Source organism: Dipodomys merriami, unplaced genomic scaffold, assembly GCF_024711535.1.
Source record: "Dipodomys merriami isolate MVZ:Mamm:240054 unplaced genomic scaffold, mDipMer1.0.p SCAF_1, whole genome shotgun sequence".
Taxonomy (NCBI): Eukaryota; Metazoa; Chordata; class Mammalia; order Rodentia; family Heteromyidae; genus Dipodomys; species Dipodomys merriami.
The window spans coordinates 80,986,417-81,005,658 of NW_027202270.1; the positions used below are offsets into that span (position 1 = coordinate 80,986,417).

Consider the following 19,242-nt stretch of genomic DNA (forward strand, 5'->3'; position numbering starts at 1 on the left):
AACTCCAGACACTACACAAAGACAGTAAAGTAGGAAGACCTTTCCCCCACACCTTGCTGCCAGCCAGCAGGACTCCAGGCAGAGCCACTCCAGCGGCTGGGCTCCATGCAGAGCCGCCTAAGCAACCTGGCTCAGGACCCACAAGGGACCACAGAGCCACAAGCGTCCCAAGGCTCTGGGAAGACTCCCAAGAGCCAATGCCAATCTGGAGAATACAAACAGAAAACTTGGAATGCAGAACCTGCACGAAGACCCGCCGCCCCCTCCCCTCCCCCCCCCCCCCCCCCGTGGCGCAGTGCCTTGGCCAGGCCTATATAAATGGCCCAGCCCAGCCCTGTGTGGCAGCCATGGCAGTGGCAGCAGTGGCGAACCATCCCAGACATGCAGCACACAGCCTCTCCAGCAGCCTGGGAGAACAGCCCAGCCCAGCCCAAGGCAGAGGCCACAGTAGTGGCCCCAGCAAACAAGCCCAGGCTCCCAGCATGACACAGACACAGCACCTTTCTGCACCTGACCTCATGCAGCACCTTTCTGCACCGGCCCTCATAAGCATCAAGCCCAGCCCAGGGCAACCCCAAACTTGCTGCAGGGCACAGCTCATCTCTGCACTGGCCTGCATAGGCAACCCAGCCCAACCTGGGGCGGCAGTGTCAACCAAGACAGGGAAGTGGCAGAAGCAGGGGCGAAGGACTCTAGACTCCGCAGCCCTGTGACTCTCTTCCCTGGCCCACAGAAGCACCCAAATCAGTTTGGGACTGCGGTAATTGCAGCTGTAGTAGCAAAAGACAACAGACTAGGATTCAGAGGAAGATGGCAGAGGAGAAGCTGGAGGCTAAACAAGCTCTCACATAGAAAACAGTTTTAGTGTTCCAGTGAACAGTGAGTAGCACTCCTTCTAAGGGAGCAGAGGTGGGAAGGCCATGCCCCCATCACCACAGGAGATCTCCATCTTTGATACTGACAAATGCCCGGCCAAGCAGCTAACTCCAACTCAGGCCTTCGAAGAAAACAAAATAGTCACAGGAACCTGACCTGACATATAGGCTCAGCTCCACCCAGCCCTGGCAGAGGATCTCTGTCCCAGAGGAGTGACTTTCTTCACTCCTGAGTCTGCCCCTCCCAACAGCAGCCTAAACAAACAATTGAAACTCAGTAAACATAACCCTGAGAATGGCTCCAGGCTGGGCTCTGTGAGTGTCTGAGGAGCTAGCCCCTCAGGGAAAAGCTACTGTTTGCTGAAAGGCCTCAACCCTACTCAGAACCTAGCCTCAGCACAGCATCTCCAAACTAGCGCAATCTCCCTTTTTTGTGACACTCAAAGCAGATCTCCCTCCCACTGAACTAGCCTGGGAGGAGGACCACAAAATCCTGGGTAACCCAGAGCATTTTTCTGACTACTCAAACAAACTGACTTAAGAAACCAATCAATCCACAGGAAAACCAAATGCCACAAGCAGAACAGAGACTACACCAAGAAACTGGCTACAGACAAGGCTGGAAAAAAATCTACCAAGCAAATGGCCCCCATAAACAGGAGGGAGTTGCAATCCTAATATCAGATAAAATAGACTTCAAATTTAAATTAGTGAGAAGAGATAAAGAAGGTCGCTACATACTAATTAAGGGATCTCTCCTTCAGGAGGATATTACAATTCTAAGTATCTACTCGCCAAACAACAGAGCACCCAAATTTATCCAAGAAACACTACTTTCCCTCAAAGCTCACATAGATGCAAAGACATTAATTATTGGGGTCTTTAACGCACAAATATCCCCACTAGATAGATCAACTCAGCAAAAACTCAGCAAAGAAACCGCAGATCTAAACAACTGCATAGATCAACTAGATTTAACAGATAATCTACCGCATATTTCACCCAGCAACATCAGAATACACATTTTTCTCAGCAGCACACAGAACATTTTCCAAAATAGACATTTTAGGTCACAAAGCAAACTTGCCCAAATTCAGAAATATTGAAGTTATGCCCTACAATCTCTTAGAACACAAGGGAATAAAATTAGAACTCAAAACCTAAAGCCACCAAAGAAAGTCTTGTAACACGTGGAGGCTGAACACCAGTGGGTCATGGAAGATATTAGAAAGGAAATTCAAACTTTCATGATGTTCAACAAAAATGAAAACACAAGTTACCAGCTTTTTTGGGACAATACTTCCCAAGGCTATCTAGAAATTCAATGCCATACCTATTAATATTCCAACCTCATTCTTCAAGAAAATAGAAGAGACAATCCAAAAATTCATATGAAACAATAAAAGACCCCAAATAGCAAAAATGATCCTTAACAGAAAGAACAGTGTTGGAGGAATATCAATACCACATTTCAAACTCTACTACAAAGCTATAGTAATCAAAACAGATTAGGACTGGCACAAAAAACAGATCTCAGGACCAATGGAATAGAATTGAAAACCTAGAAATGAACCCACAAATCTGTAGCCATCTAATCTTCGATAAGGGAGCTAAAAAATAGAATGGAAGAAAGACAGCCTCTTCAGTAAATGGTGCTGGCAAAATTGGTTAATCAATTGTAGAAAACTAAAGCTAGATCCTTCTATATTATCCTGCACCAGAATCAACTCCAAATAGATCAAAGATCTTGGCATGAAAGCAGACACTCTGAAAACATTACAAGATGGAATAGGTCTCCTTAGCACAGGCCGAAATTTTCTTAATAGAGACCAAGAAACACAACAAATCAAAGAAAGGTGGGACAAATGGTATTGCATGAAATTTCAGAGCTTCTGCATGGAAAAGGACATAGCTAGCAAGATCAATAGAAAGCCCACGGGTAGGGAGAAGATCTTCACTAGCCATAGGATGCACAAGGGTCTCATATCTAAAATATACTTGGAACTCAAAAAATTAAATCCCCAACAAATCCTCAAAGAATGAACTGCCCAATAAATAAGTAGGCTAAAGACTTACAGAGAAACTTGTCTGAAGAGGAAATAAGGATTGCCAATAGACCCATGAAGCAATGCTCAACCTCTCTAGCCATAAAAGAAATGCAAATCAAAACAACATTGAGATACCACCTCAACCCCAATTAGAATGGCTATAATCAAGAACTCTAATAAGAACAGATGCTGGAGGGGATGTGACCAGAAGGCAACCTTTCTTCATAGTTAGTGGGAGTGTAAACTTTGGAAAGTAGTATGGAGGTTCCTCCAAAGACTCCACATAGAGCTCCCCTATGACCCAGCAATCCCACTTTTGTGCATTTACCCAAATGATCACAAACAAGACTGTAGTAAAGCTAACAGCACAACTATGTTTATTGCAGCATTATTTACTATAGCTAAGATATGGAACCAAACCAGATGTCCATCAGTAGATCAATGGATCAAGAAAATGTGGTATATATACACAATGGAATTCTATGTCTCCATCAGAAAGAATGACATTGCCCCATTTGTTAGGAAATGGAAAGACTTGGAAAAATCTATATTAAGTGAAGTAAGCCAGGCCCAAAGACACATAGGTCACATGGTTTCCCTTATTTGAAATAACTAGTATATGTCTGGGACAAGCAGAAAAGGTCAGATAAGATAATGTTAGGAGAAATGAATCCCAAGATAAGGACACAAGTGGTGTTTTCTTTCTTGCTCTTGTTTTAACATATTTATAAGGTGATTGTTTATTGCTATGTATGTTCCTTCCCCATGGTATAACCTCTGTGTTAAGTGTATTTGATGAGTGTATAATTTGGTGAGGAGAAGGGAAAAAAGACAAATTGTTTAAATAGGGATACAGGTAGACCCATTGCAGCAATAAGATGTACAAAATGCTCAGTTGAAAAACAAACATTACAATTTAGGCATCTGGAGTGTGAGGGAGTCTAGATATGGAAATGGGAGGGAAGGGATGGTAGGGGAAAAACAAAGGCAAGCCAATAATGCTGGATAAGAAATGTACTCATTACCTTCCTCATGTATTGTAACCCTTCTGTACAGTATTCCCACAATAAAAAACTTACTTAAAAAAAAAAAGAAACAAACTGGTCATGGCAATTTAAGTATGTAATTACAGATAATAGAAGGATGTATGTTGTAGGGTTTTGGTCCAAGTTCAGCTGTAGCAAAATAGTGAAACTTCCAATACTGAATATCCTATTTGTGCACTTAATAGAATTAAAAGTCTCTATGAAGAGGCTGAAGCTCTGATGCTATGGATTTTAGTGCATCTTAAGCACTTTTACATTCCTTAACTGCACGCTGGTTTTAAACTAAGGTAAGGTATTTATGTGGCCTCTAAAAATACCATGAGTCCTTGGCCCTGGGCCCCTTATCAAGTGTGTAATTTGTCCCTAGAAGTAACAAAGTTCTATCAACCACTATATCTGAAATAAAACACAAAATAGAACATCAGGAAATTAAGACATTCAGTTTTAGAAATGAGAATCCTAATAGATGATCTAATAGCAACTCATGCACTGCTGAGGACAGAATTGTTGTTATAAAGGCAGAGACAGACACAGGATTGAAAGGAGATTAAGAGACAAGGGGAAAACCCTGATAATAATATCACACCTAATAAGCCGGACGCCGGTGGCTCATGTCTATAATCCTAACTACTGAGGAGGCTGAGATCTGAGGATCGCAGTTCAAAGCCAGCCTGTGCAGGAAAGTCTGTGAGACTCTCATCTCCAATAAACTACTAGAAAACTGGAAGTGGCACTGTGGCTCAAGCAGTAGAGTGCTTGCCTTGAGCTGAAGAGTGCAAGGACAGTGCCCAAGCCCAGAGTTCAAGCCCCACAACCAACCAAAAAATATCCCCAAAACAAAAAACAATGTTTTTTTTCTTTCTTGTGATTGTTTCTAACACATTTATAAGATTATTTCTTTGTTGCTTTGTATGTCCCTCCCCCACAGTATAACCTCTGCTTTCACTGTATTTGATGTTGGTATAATTTGTAGAGGGGAATGGGAAAAACAAATTGTTTAAATAGGGATACAGATGGACCCATTGCAACAATGAGATGTACAAGTCGTTATGTAGAAAACGAACTTTACAACTTTGGTGGGGGGCGATGGGGGAGGATTGGGTAGGAGGAGGGGAGGATGGGAAGGAATGGGAAGGGGAAACAAAGGAGGAAGCTACAATGCTTGATAAGAAATGTACTCATTATTTTGCCCATGTAATTGTAACCCCTCCGTACAGTATTTTCACAATAAAAAAAAGAATGTTTTGGAAAAATAGATTGACTTTAAACCAAAAAAACATAATACCATAACTCATTAAAGTTCCAAAGGCCTGGACTAGACACAAAAACCAAACAATAAAAAGGAATTTTCCAGAATTAAATAATGAAATAAACTTTCATGTTGAACAGTTTTAATGCATGGCAGTTGTAGTGGTCAATTTCAGTGAAGATATATATAGTTGATCCTGTCCAAGTAAATGTAAGCTAAGTGTCTTAAAATGAAAGTAATTAACAACTAATTAACGTTAAGTACATCCTTATTATTATCAGGGATGCTGATAATAACAAATATAATGCAATAATCCAATTACTTTTCACCTAAGTGAATAATCCATTTTAGTTACAATTAAATATTTATCATGCATGATTTATTTAGATATCATAAATAGATAATAACTAGTTGGTGGACCACATGGAAGAAATTATTAACAGTTTTAATGAATATGTGTTAATTAACTAGTGTTTATTTCATTTAAGCTGAGGTATGTTTTTTCCCCTTTTCCTGAAATCTTTTCTGTGTCTTTTGAAGCACCAGCATATATTATAGCCCCAATTCATGTTACTTTTTTTTTGCTGGAAATGTTTCCAATATATTTTCATTTGTCACCTATTGTAGATAGTATAAAGCTCTGTTTTGCTTACAGTATCTCTTCAGATTCACCAAAGCCTCTAAGTAAACTGTGTGCCCTTTACTCCAGAATTAATATTTTGTTGTTATTCTTAGCAAAGAACATCTGCTTTGCACTTCAGCATTCTTTATCCTTTTGGCAATTACTGGTACTCCAAAGAGGCACATTTTCTTTCTTTGAAAATTGATTGTTTCTTAAATATGTTCATAGAAACCCTTGCCTTTTAGAATGCTCTTTCCAATTTGTAGCATTTTAAATCTCCAAGAGACCTTAGAAATAATTTAGTTCAGCCTTCTCATTTTACATCTGCTAAATCTGAATGATGAGGCTATTTGTTCAAGGTCATCCTGTGTTTTTGAGGCATATCTAAATGTAAAAAAAATACTGTTTTCATTTTAAATCCTGTCGTATTCTCACTACATTGTGATTGTTTTGGCTGGGTGTTGTGGACACTTACTTTGAGCCTGGAACTGTGTTGTGAGGGTAGAGAAAAGACAACAGAAAAGATATTCCATACCAATTTCCTGCATTTCAAAAACTCCCCAGAGATTTGTGCTTTGTTATCCTGGAGCAACAATCTTTAAAGATAAATATTAAATATCTACCTTTTAAAATATATTGATTTAAACCAAATAAAACCATCAGTGTACTTGGAATATAGGACTTAAACATCAGTGCTTATTAAAGTTGATCTGACCTTTTGTGTCCTAAAATAACTGTCTTCTAAAAAGAGGTATTTTTGTTTTCTAGGAGAGTCATTTTCTTTGAATTCTGTCCTTTAAGAAGGAAGAATTTTAAGGACATCAACATCAACTGTTCTGTGTCACTCAAATGTGTAGATAAACAATTTACATTTTTGTATATGTGTCTTAGTTAATAGATAGGATGCATTTATGAGTGAAGAAACATTTCTGATTCTTTCTCTTCTTTTTTCCTTATAGTGACTAGTATGGTCTTGACACATGGTATATGTCAAATAAAGTTTTAAGTACACTTCTATTTTCCCACTCTTTATTGAAAGTACCCAATTTTTATTTCAATTTTGCATATTTTATGTTCATCTTCTATTTTTGATGCATATTTGTTGCATATTTTACTGTCTTTTGAGAGTCAATGTGGGGATCAATAGCCTGAAAAGAAGCCATGCAAATGGTTTTTGAGTTGGTACAGATACATGTCTCAAATAAGCACATTTACTCATCTTACTCATCTATTCTTTAGTAATAATGGCTTACCTGTCCACTTTCTGTTAGACATTGTTGTTAACATGGTTCTTGCCCAATCACAATGGAATAGAAGAACAGCAATTTGGTAATAAAAAGTTTTGAGCCTTATTGCCAAGGCTATGAATTGGATATCATGCAGGACAGCAGGAGAATGCAGGCAACTCCTTTTTGGAGGGTGTTCAGGGAAAGCTATTCTGAAGTACTGATATTAATCTGGGACTCACAGGAGAAGAAGCAGCTATGCCAGACCTAAGAGAAAAGCAAACCCAGGAATATGAATAGCAATTACCAAAGCCTATTGTGGAATTAAATTTAATGGTCATGTTAGAGATATGTCATGTAAAATGGTAAATAGGTTATTTAAATCAAGTGAGCAACAATAAAGCTAATGCTTACATCTGTTAAACTTTCTGCTCTGTGGAGAAGGAAGTGGAAAGACAGTAGACAAGCTGCGAGAGGACATAGATGAGTGTGGGAACAGAGGGCTGGTGATGGCTGTGACTAGGTATGAGGTTTTATGGGTAAAGTTTTGTGTTTCTGTATAATTAAGGTCTTCTGAATAGTCTACTGAAATTTAGCCTTAAAAGATAAATGAAGAGACAAAGTAGGGCAGGGAAATAATGAAGTAAAACATCCAATGTACATCTTAAAATATTTAAGAAAATTGAGGTAAAGGGTAGGTTGGCAGGGGTGAGTGAAAAGGTTGAAAGTGGTAACATTGATCAAAACACATTGCATTCATAAACTGCATTGTTGACTGGTAACTCTTGTATAATTACAGATAATGAAATATTTTTAAAAGGCAAGCTGTGGAAGAGAAATTACAATGTACTAATAGTGACTAGCTATTCATTATAAATAATGTTATTTTGGAAATTGTATAGTATTTATAATATATACTCAGACTCTGAAGATTTAGAGCCAGCGAGTCATCCTAAGTTGAAGCTGTTTATACTAAGGAGTGGATGGGGTTTTTTTCCCCATCTTCTGACATGGCAGTACAGCTTTCCTTCTTCCCTATAAGCACCCCTTACATTTTCATGGTTCCTTTTCTACCATACAGATTGTGTAGTGCCAGATGACATCCATCTCTTGGGGATTTGGTACAAATGGGCACAGTGCAGTTATTGTTGTGAATAAGTAATGTCTATGATCAGGGAAAGCTCATGTTATTATTCACGATTATTCTATCAAATAGAGGTGTAAAAAATGTAATGTCAGGTTCTTCTTGGAAATTACAGGATGTGACCCAATTGGAATATATTATATTTGAAATGATGCAAGAACATTTCTTGATGAATTGAGAGGTAGGGGATGAATAGACATGAAAGGGAGACATCAGTGGTTACCTCAATGTTTATATAAGTAATTCCCAATTTGGCTATATTGGGTTTTTTCTTAAATTAGTTTTTTATTGAGAAAATACTGTACAGAGAGGTTACAATTACATGAGCAAGATAATGAGTACATTTCTTATCAAGCATTGTTGCCTCCTCCTTTGTTTTTCCCCTACCATCCCTTTCCTCCCATCTCCACAACTAAACTCCTCCCCACTCCAACCCCCTTATCTAAACTGTAAAGTTAGTTTTTCAACATAGTGTCTTGTACATCTCTCCCCCACAGTATATTGGGGTTTAACTTAGTGTATTATTCTTATTAAGAAGCCACTGAATAGCTGAGCCACATCTTCAGCCCAGTGTTTTGCTGGCTGAGAACCTTATATTTCTGAAAACTTTTTGATGCAAAAACAGGTGCTGATTTTGCATTTTTACCAGTAGTGCATTCTACATATTTTAGGCTCCTTGTTGTGGCTGGGATGACAGGCATACACTACCATGGCCAGCTTCATTCCTGAAGAGAGTCTCATGAAATTGTCTGCATGAGTTGGCCTGAAACAGCAATCTTCTCAATTTCAGATTCCCACAAAGCTTGGGGTGAAAGGCATATGTCACTGCAGTCAGCTGTGTGTTGAAAAGGCATCTCATAAACTTTTCTTCCTGGGCTGGCTTCCATTGTGTCTATCCATCCTCCATTCTAGCTATTCTATCTGCTCTATCTCTGATTCTCAGGAAGCTAGGATCCCAAGCATGAGGCATGGGTACATACTTTATTTCAATTTATCAAGAGTGGCATTACTTAATAAAGTGGACAAAGACTGAGAGAGGAGTGACTTGTAGGTATAGTATTCAAATTATTTTAGCCAACCCAAGTACAAATAAAATACAAGAGGCAGACTGTATTATGTCTAGAAAAGATATATTTGGCTAGGAAAATAAATTTTATAGTCATAAGGAAATAAGAAGTAAGCCTGTGCTGTTGACACATTTTGAGTGTGTTCCCTGAGGTTGATATGCAAGAAGGTAGGTCTCCCATACACTCGTTCTGAACTGGAAGAAACTAGAAGAGATGAGGCCTGAGAGAAGAGGTAGAAAAATCACTGGTGTGCCATCTTCAGAAAAAATGAAGGCAGTTAACTTGGGACCTTAATTAGATGGTATGGGAATATTATAAAGAGAATAAAAGCTACAGTCCCATACCTCTGGCTTCTTGTCTATTCATGTGATGTTTACCACTTATACAAGCAAGAGGTATGACCTCCATCTCTATCTATCATATTTTGATGGAGTCAGAGGCTGCATGCGTGGAGCTCTCTGAATTCAGAGTTTCATTCTCCCAAACTGAGGTATATACATTTCTCTTCTTTTTATAAAGTACACAGCTTTAATATCTTTAGAAACCTCCAGCTGAAACATCAGATATTTTATTACAGTATTAGGAAATGCAATATGACACTAACAGTTTTATCTCACTATAGTCTACATTTAAATACATGACTTGCTTCCCAAAACATGAAGAATTCAGTGACTACTCCACTAGTTTAATGTGTCCAGAGAGGCCTGTAAAAATGGCAAGATGTCCACAGAACTAGCTCATGAACCAGGCTGTAAAACTGAAAATGATAGACTGAAAAATATTCACTTTTGTAATTCTGTGACTTGAATTAATTTAATGGATTTTTCTTTATTGTATTCATACTGGTAACTCAGCTTGCAACAGTAACTAGAGTCTTCTTGGAAGATTTAAACTCAATCAGATAGATATTCCTTTTTCCAAGAAACAATAGATTCAAATATTTCAGGAATTAATATTTCTGTTTAATAATTGCTCATGTTGCTTCCCTTTAAATAGCTCTTTCAATCTACAATGATTCAGATCCTTATCTGACCATAGCAGGTGGTTCTCATTTAACTGCTTGTATAGTCAAATGCTGTGCAGTCAAATATTGTTTGAACTAGAAGCTGTGAAGATGTGGCCCATTATATTTTCAGGGTGTCTAGTGTGACTATAGAAAATGGATGCTAGCTGGGCATCCCTTTATTTATATGCCTTTTATCATGCAGCTTATTTGAAATTCTTAATGGCCAAGGAATTTCAAAGTACGAATTTCCTTCACAGGTGTTACTTTTTTCCATACATGGTACAAAAGACTTAAGGGAAGGCACGATGTTTTATTGGTTCAATCCCCAAAGTCACACAGCCTTAGCTTTACAACATTTTATTGGTTAAACAGTCATAAACCCTGATTCAACAAGTTGAAGGAATAAATTCTCAATGATTTACTTTTAGAGAATTGAGAAGAAAAGGTAAGGTTTAATTTGAAAAAAAAATCAACCATCTTCTTTTGAGTACAGCCTAACTTGACTAAAGTTTTATTTTGTTTGGTTTTATTTTTATATTCTGCAAATTCAACCAAAATATCCAACAGGTACATTAAACAAGGGGCAGAAAATCAAATATATTTTCTCTCCTCTACCTCTAATTTCTCATCTACTCCCTAAGACTTCTAGGTGGTAGACACATTGGATTAAATCAACTATGACTTCACTTTCTCCAACTCCACATAAACCATCACCACTACAAAAGTTGAAATCTCTTCCATAATAGACATTCCATCTTCACTTTCTTCTAATTTTTATTTTTTATGTATATTCAATACATTTCATAATTTGACAGAGCTCAAAAGCTCTGGAGTGGTTTGAGTGTCCACCGTGGAAACGTAGACCAAGTAACCATGGTGATAAAGAAAGACTTGGCATCCAAATGTCTAGAACAAAGATGTTTTTAAAGAAATCTGTTTCCAGGTCTGTAATCTGCATATATACTTTTTGTGACAGCTGATTTCATTGAAAATAACAAATCTTTACAATATTATCACTACTGGTTATCCAAAAATAAATAAAAATTATATTTTGTTACCACACCATAGGTTACTGAGAAGTTATAAATTCCTCTCAATCAAGACACATAATAAGGGAGAAATTAAAATACTGACTTAAGAAATATATATGTCAATATCTAATTTAAGTGATGTAAATACACAGTTTCATATCTTTTCCTGGCCTGATACATTTTTCGGTGAGGGATGAAGTTTGTTGTTAGAAAATATTTTGGCCTATTTGAAGATGCTTTGAAGTCATGCAATGAAAATAACATAGGGTAGCAATGCTTAAAAATGTAGGTAGGAATATTTTGAAGGACAACCATAATTTTTAAGTTCAGTATATGCATCACATCCAAAATGTTTGTATATAAAATATTTCACGTGTCATGCATTCAATTTAATACCCAATTACAATCTTTTATTGAAACATATCAGAAACTATTTATTCTGATCATATTATTTAATTTTATGGTAGTTTTCCACCATGATACACAAAATGTCTTAATTTCAAAACATAATGAAAATACTTAGATGCCAAAATTACCTGGGGAATTCACAGTCTTCTCAAAATTCTATTAGTAGTTAGTTATATGAGCAAAATGAGCTTGGCAATTTCTGATGTATATTCTCTAATTTTATGTATTTGACCTTATAGTATTATTAGTTATTAGTTTTATTTCCCCTTTGTATGGTAGGTCACATTGTTTCAGGGACAATGTTTATCAATGCATGTAATGAGGTTACCTTGGAAACAATCTAAAACATTTTCCTGTACACTGCTTGCCTACCCAGTGCCTCCCATCTAGTAGCTATTCAATGAGCACATCATCAAATCCATGAATGAATAATTAATGTATGCATAAACAATAAAACAGAATATCAGATATAGTGCTCTTTTCCTTATTTAAACTTCTGTTGATTTTTAATTATATTTTATTGTCTTTCTAACTAGCTGTACAAAGGGCTTACCATTCAACAAATCAGTTTATGAAGGCAATGCATCTTAATCAATGTAACTGCTTTAATCATTCTCTCACTTTCCTCCAAAACCAAGCCCTCCCCTCAAATATCTTAACTTCATAGGATATGGATTGACTATTCTGATTGCATTCTCTACCCCTTCCACTCTTCATTTATCTGCATCCTTTCCCTTTGTCTTCCTTTCCACACTTTCAATAACAGTTTCCTGGTATTCATTTTGTTCAACTGTGAATTAGTTCTAAGGAATTACACTATGTAAATTCTCTCCTGCAAATGCTGTATTTCAGTTATTATATTTGTGTACAGCTGCATACAACCAGGAATGTATTTACTTGTACATTTATAAATTAGTTCTACCTTCCTTTTATTAGAGAAAATATGTGTCCTTTGTGTCTCTGAGCCTGACTTACTTCATAGGAAGTATTTTTTTTTGCAGGTCCATATATTTCTTTGCAAATGATGTACTGTCATTAATACTAATGGATGAATAAAATTCCATTCTGCATGTATATCACATTTTCTTGATCTATTTGTCAATTGATGGACATCTGGCCCGTTTCCATATCTTGACTCTGATGAAAAATGCAACAATGAACATAGCTGTATGGGTGGACTCACTATAGTCTGACCCGTCAACTTTTGGATAAATACCCAATAGTGGTATTGCAAGAACATAGAGTAGGTTTAGGTTTTGGAGAAATATTCAAACTTCTTCCTAGCTTGGTTGAACAAGTTTACATTCCTACCAACATTGTATTTGGGTTCCTTTCTCTCACACTCACACCAGTATCTGTTGTTTGTAATCTTGATGATGGCCACTTTAACTGGGGAAGGATGGGATTTCAATGTTATTTTGACTTGCATTTCTTTTATTTGTTGTGCATTTCTTCATGAGTCTATTGTCCATTTTTGCTTTTTCTTCTGAGAAATCTCTATTTAGTGCATTTGCCCATTTATTGATTGAGTTGTTGATTCTTTGAAGGCTTAATTTTTTTAGAACTTTGCATATTCTGTATATTAAGCTATTGATGGATGCATAGCTGTCTTTTTAGCTTGTTAGCTACATCCTTTGCTGTGCAGAAAGGTCTTAGTTTGAGGCAGTAAAACTGAGAAAGTTCCTGTCTAAGCTGAGAAATTCTGTTTCTCCTATTCCTTCCTGTAGTAGTTTCACATTTTCATTTTTTACATTGCACACTTTTGTCATTTTTAATTAGTATTAGTACAGGATGACAGAGATCCAGTTTATTTTCTGCCTATAGATTTTATATAAGCTACCTTCAGCAGTGTTTTGTAAAACTTAATACCTCTATCCTAGTTCTGTTATTCATTTTGAAAATGAATGTAAATTGATTTACAATTTGATATTTTAAGTATCTGCTTTATTAAGTTATGATTCTCCTACCAAAATGTTAATTATTTTACATTTTAGTGTAAAATTCTGTGGCTTATAAGTTAATCACAGCAGTATAAATAATTGCCACCCTTAATTTCAGAACATTTTCAGTTTTGATATGCATGTATTTCTCCAATGACAAGTGATGTGCAATATCTTTTCATGATATTAATTGTACTTTTTTAAGAAATGTCTATTCAAATCCTCTGAATAGACATTTTCAATTCTGTTACATGTTAAATTCTGTCTTTTTATTACATTGTAATTTTTTAAAATATTCTGGACACAAATCTCTCATCAAGTATAGAGCTTAAAAATAACTCCTTATACAATGTAGGAGTCTCCTCCTCTACTTGATAGTTTGAAGCTCAGATTTATTTTTTTGCCATTCCTAGAGCTTGAACCCAGGTCCTGGGTCTTATCTTTGAGCCCCTCTATGAGCTCAAGGTTAGTACTCTACCACTTGAGCCATAGCACCACTTCTGGATTTTTCTGTTTATGTGGTACTGAGAAATCTAACCCAGGGCTTCAAGCACTCTACCACTAAGTCACATTCCCAGCCCCTGTAGCTCAGATATTAAAACATGTTCAATACACTTCATCTACTCTTTACTGTCACTGAGCTTATGGTGTCATAGCTAAAAGCCTTATTTGATTCTTTTTTTTTTTTTTTTTTGATGATCTTGGGGTCCAAACTCTGGGCCTGGGCACTGTCCCTCAGCTCTTCAGCTCAAAGCTTGTGCTCTACCACTTGAGCCACAGCACCACTCTTGGCTTTCTACTTGTTTGGTGCTGAGGAATCAAACCCAGGGCCTCATGCATGCAAGGCAAGCACTCTGCCACTGAGATACCGTCCCAGCCCCATTATCTGATTCTTAATGAATGCAAATCATTGTCTGTGTGTGGCTTCCATCACTTTGAATGTAAATCCTGAAGTCTTGCCAAATTGTAGCCATGTGTTTTCTTTAAATAAAATCCATAATAGAGGTAGGCCCACCAAAAAACCTTTTCCTGTTATTCCGTTGATAACTATAGGCACTTTGCAAAAGGGCCTTTAAAGAAAAAAAAAAAAAAGAAACAAAGAAAAAAAGCAATGTGAAAGAAGTTAAGGTAATATCAGGAGAATGTAAGTGCTGACTGTAAAACATACCAAATCATGAATAACTATTTTGAGATAAAACCCAGGTACATTAAAGAGCACAGGAATATAGTGTGTTTTGGGAAAGGAAACAAGACATAATATCCTTGAGATGGAGATTCTATAGGATCAAAAGTGTCTAGTTCTGAAGGGGCAACAAAACAAACACAAGAGAAAATAAAATAAAACCAAGCTATCACCAATGACAATACTTATAAACCTACCTACTCAGGAGGCTGAGATCTGAGCAGTGTGATTCAGGGCTAGTCTAGGCAGAAAAATCCAGCAGACTTTAATCTCCAGTTATGAGCAAAAAGCTATAACTGGAGCTATGGTTCTGTTAGTGAGAAAGCCAACTGAAAGAGCAAGGCCTAGCGTTCAAGACTTAGTACCAGCACAAGAATAAATGGATGAATAGAGAATAGATAGATGATATATTAGACACATAGATAGATCGATATATAGACGATAAACAGATATAGTTAGATTGATAGATAGAAGATAAATAGAACACCAAAACTCAGAAACATCCTCTAAAGGGTTCAATTAATTACAATCATACTGTTGTGAAGAGGATGATTGCCACACTTTAATCTACATATTGATTACCTATGAAAAGACATTTTCCCGTTCTTCAGGTCTTAGTGGGACCTCCAGGAGGGGCTGACACGTCTTGTCAGGGAACATGCTGCACACCTAGGCAGGAGAAGGCCAAAGGGAACAGAGCTTCTCTCCTCCTGCCCAAAGTTTCTCTTTCCAATCAGGAGTGTTTATGGAGAGACCTTTCTGTGTGTGTTCAGGCTTAAAGGTCAGATCTGTTTTCTTCAGCAGCTGTGTGAGGACTACTCATCTTTCACTCTCATTTGAGGATTGAAACCTAAGGGAACCAAACAGCTTCACCATAGCTTGGATTAAACTCTTCTAATGGCATCCAACACTCAAAGGTTTGATCTCTAACCAGGCAAACTTCTAAAAGAAACTCGGGTTCTATTTATAGCCTAGGTTGGGGATTAAGAGACTATAACCTGTATTCCATCAAACTTAGGGGAAAATTATCCTCTAGTAGACCATTTAAAGCATTCCCAGTCCAGTCTAAGGGCTGTTTATAAAAATAAAGTTGCCTGCTCTGTGCTGCTACTCAAACATACAGTCAGAAAAACTCTCCTTACTTTATGTTGCATACCTAGCATAGTGTTGGTGTTTATGGTAGAGAGTAAACACTATCTGATCTCTAAAGCATAAAGCTTGCAGAAAAGCTGAAAAGTGGGTGCTTGCAATACAGTAATTAGAGTGGTATCATACAGTAAAAGCCAGGTTGGGAGAGGGCCAATCCAGTCTCCAGAGAATGCTCTAAGAAGTTGTGTGGCTTGAACTAGGTATCTTTTCCTTTTATTCTTTCTTCCCAAGTGTCTGTGCATACAAGTGAGTCTTTGCTCTGCAGGGAGTGTCCAGGAAACTTCTTTCTGTGGTGCATGAATGATAATAGAAGCTCTGATACTTGAGCTTGCAATTATTTTCTTCTTTTTTTGTAAACATGTTTTTTAGTGTAAAAATACTGTACAGAGGGGTTACAGTTACATGAGCAAGGTATGAGTACATTTCCTATCAAGCATTGTTGCCTCCTCCTTTGTTTTTCCCCTAGCATCCCTTCCCTTCCACCTCTACAACTTACCCTCCCCACCTAAATTGTAAAGTTCATTTTCAACATAGTTTCTTGCACATCTCATTGTTACAATGGGTCAACTTGTATCCTTATTTAATCATTTTGTTTTTTCTCTTCCCCTCCCCAAATTAGAGAAGTGTATATACAAGATGTAGGGCACCTACATCAAATACAGTGAGAACAGGGGTTATACCTGGGGGAGGAACATACAAAGATACAAAAAAAGTCATATGGTACATTATAAATGCATTAGAAACAATAGCAAGAAAGAAAAGAAACACTTGTGTCTCCTTTCTTACTGTAAGGTAGATGTACAGAAGGAGGGTTATAGTTACATAAGTAAGGTAATGAATACATTTCTTGTCACACATTGTTACCCCCTTGTTTGTTTACTCTCACTTTCTTCCCCCCTTTACTCCCCTTCCCACCAAGTTCATTTCCAACATAGTGTCTAGTGAGTATCACTGTTGCATCTGTTCATCTTTTATCTTTGTCTCACCATTTCTGTGATTTCTCTTCCCTTCACCAAATTAGATAAACTATCTATCTATCTATCTATCTATCTATCTATCTATCTATCTATCTATCTATCTATCTATCTATCTGTCTGTCTGTCTGTCTGTCCATCCATCCATCATCCATCCATCCATCTATCTATCTATCTATCTATCTATCTATCTATCTATCTATCTATCTATCTATCTATCTATCTATCTATCTATCTATCTATGACACAGGGTACCAAAATCAAAAACAGGAGATAAACCAAAGAGGGGAAGGGGAAGAAGGAAAAAAGAACTTCACAACATACGTTAAAAAAAAACAAAACCTCTTGTTTCCATATCTTGGAGTTTATTTCCATTAACATCATTTTATGTAATCATATATACAAAGCTATTGAATTATTCTGCTCTTAATTTTTTTTCTTCTCTAGTTTTTTCCCCCTTTTTTGTTTTTTCTTCCTCTGAATTTAGGTCTTAGTTTTCTTCTTTCTGTTCCTTTCCTTCTCTACATTCCTCTACTCTTATTTTCTCCTCTTATTGTTCATTATATCCCTTAATCTTTCTTCTAATTTCACCTCAATCCACTTTCCTTTATTTCTGGTCCTTCACTCCTTATTTGTTTCCTCCAGTGTGGGTCTTGAACCCTGGGCTTGTGTGTTGTAGGAGGCTCTTCAGTTCAAGGCAAGAGCTCTACCACTTGAGCCACGGTGCCACTTCCAGTTTTCTGGTGGTTTATTGGAGATAAGTCTTATGGACATACTGCTTGGCTGACTTTGAACATTGATCCTCAGATCTCAGTCTCTTGAGTAGCTAGAATTACAAGTGTGAGCCCCTGGCACTGGGCCTTTGTTTTCTTTCTTTCTTTTTTTTTTTTATTTTTTTATCATCAAGGTGATTTATAGAGAGGTAATAAGTACATTTCTTGTCAAACTTGTTACTTCTTCCCTAGTTTTTCTCCTTCTTTCCCTTTTCCCCACCCCAAGTTGTATAGATCATTTCCAACATATTGTCTTGTGTAAATCACTGTTGTATTGGTTCCTTGTTTGTTTTCTTTATTCTGTTGATCCCTACTTGTTTTCCTTTGAGCTTGCAATTCCAAGACCTTTTACCAGGACAAGCTCCTCTTCAAACCAAAGAGGAAGTTGTTACTACACAATAGAGTTTCCTCTATTAGGAAAGGAGAATAACTGGGGAACTAGCCCTATCTTAAACATTTAGCATTACACCCCTGAGAAAACTGTTGACCTTTTGAAAGCCAGAGCACATCACCGAAGTACATCCCCAAAACAAGAGTTCTCTGCTTCAGAATTGAGTAATTTACCTAGCTTGGCCCTGGATTTCTGGTTTGGAGATGAACCTCAGGAAAATGCTAACTGCCTGCTGCCCTGCTGGACTACAAAGGAACAATTTGTAGAAAACACAGGTACTTTCTTCCTCTAGGAGAGAAAGGGAAGCCATGTGGTTGCCTGAATGATCTCTGTGGCAGCCAACTTATGGAAGGCCCCCTCCACCCTCAGGAGACAGGTGAACCTTGAAACAGTGAAGTCAGATCTGAAGGGCAGCAGAATCTGAAGGGCAATGTCAGGTGGCATGTTAAATAAACAAAGTAAGACTTTATTTTGTTTTTCTTTCAGCTTAGCACAGATACATTTCTAAGCAGTATCCACGGCTAATAGGCAAACACAAGCATAAAACACTCTTCCCAGACAGCAACAGCAACTCTGGAAACTGGGGCTCTCTGTCATTCATCATTGGTTAACTAGATACCAGAAAAGTCTGTCACATGCTTAGAAGAGAATGAACCTGGGATGTAGATAGATTGAGGTTAGGAATCTCCTGCCTGCTAGTACTAATTGAATGTCTGGATGACAGCTTTACCAAGTGTGAGATCAGGAGATATGAGGGGGAAAAAGTATTACCTGCATTGATTTAATAGATGCTTAGTTAAATTTGAATTTCATAGAACATATTTTTAGTGTGCATTCCAAATGTGATATAGCACACACATATGGTTACATGTATGCCTTAAGTAGGAAACAGAAACTTGGGTATCCTATGGTTTTCTTTGCAAAAATCGGACAACCTTAGAATTAGTCAGGCTAGGCGAGTTTTAACTGAAGTAATATTTACCCCTGAAGTTACAATGGCAAAACCCAAGAAACATTAGTAGTTCTCTGAGTGTAGCTACCAAAGCAGTAGCCCCAGCTGACCTGAAAACTTTAGATATATAAATGTTTAGATCCACAGACATAATGAGT

General features: G+C 37.3%; 1 protein-coding gene across 1 annotated transcript in view; it reads left to right on the forward strand.

The window, feature by feature from the left end:
• Positions 1–19,242, forward strand: part of Dpp10 (dipeptidyl peptidase like 10) — a 1,479,312-nt gene that overhangs the window by 541,890 nt on the left and 918,180 nt on the right. The gene's annotated exons all lie outside the window — the stretch shown is intronic.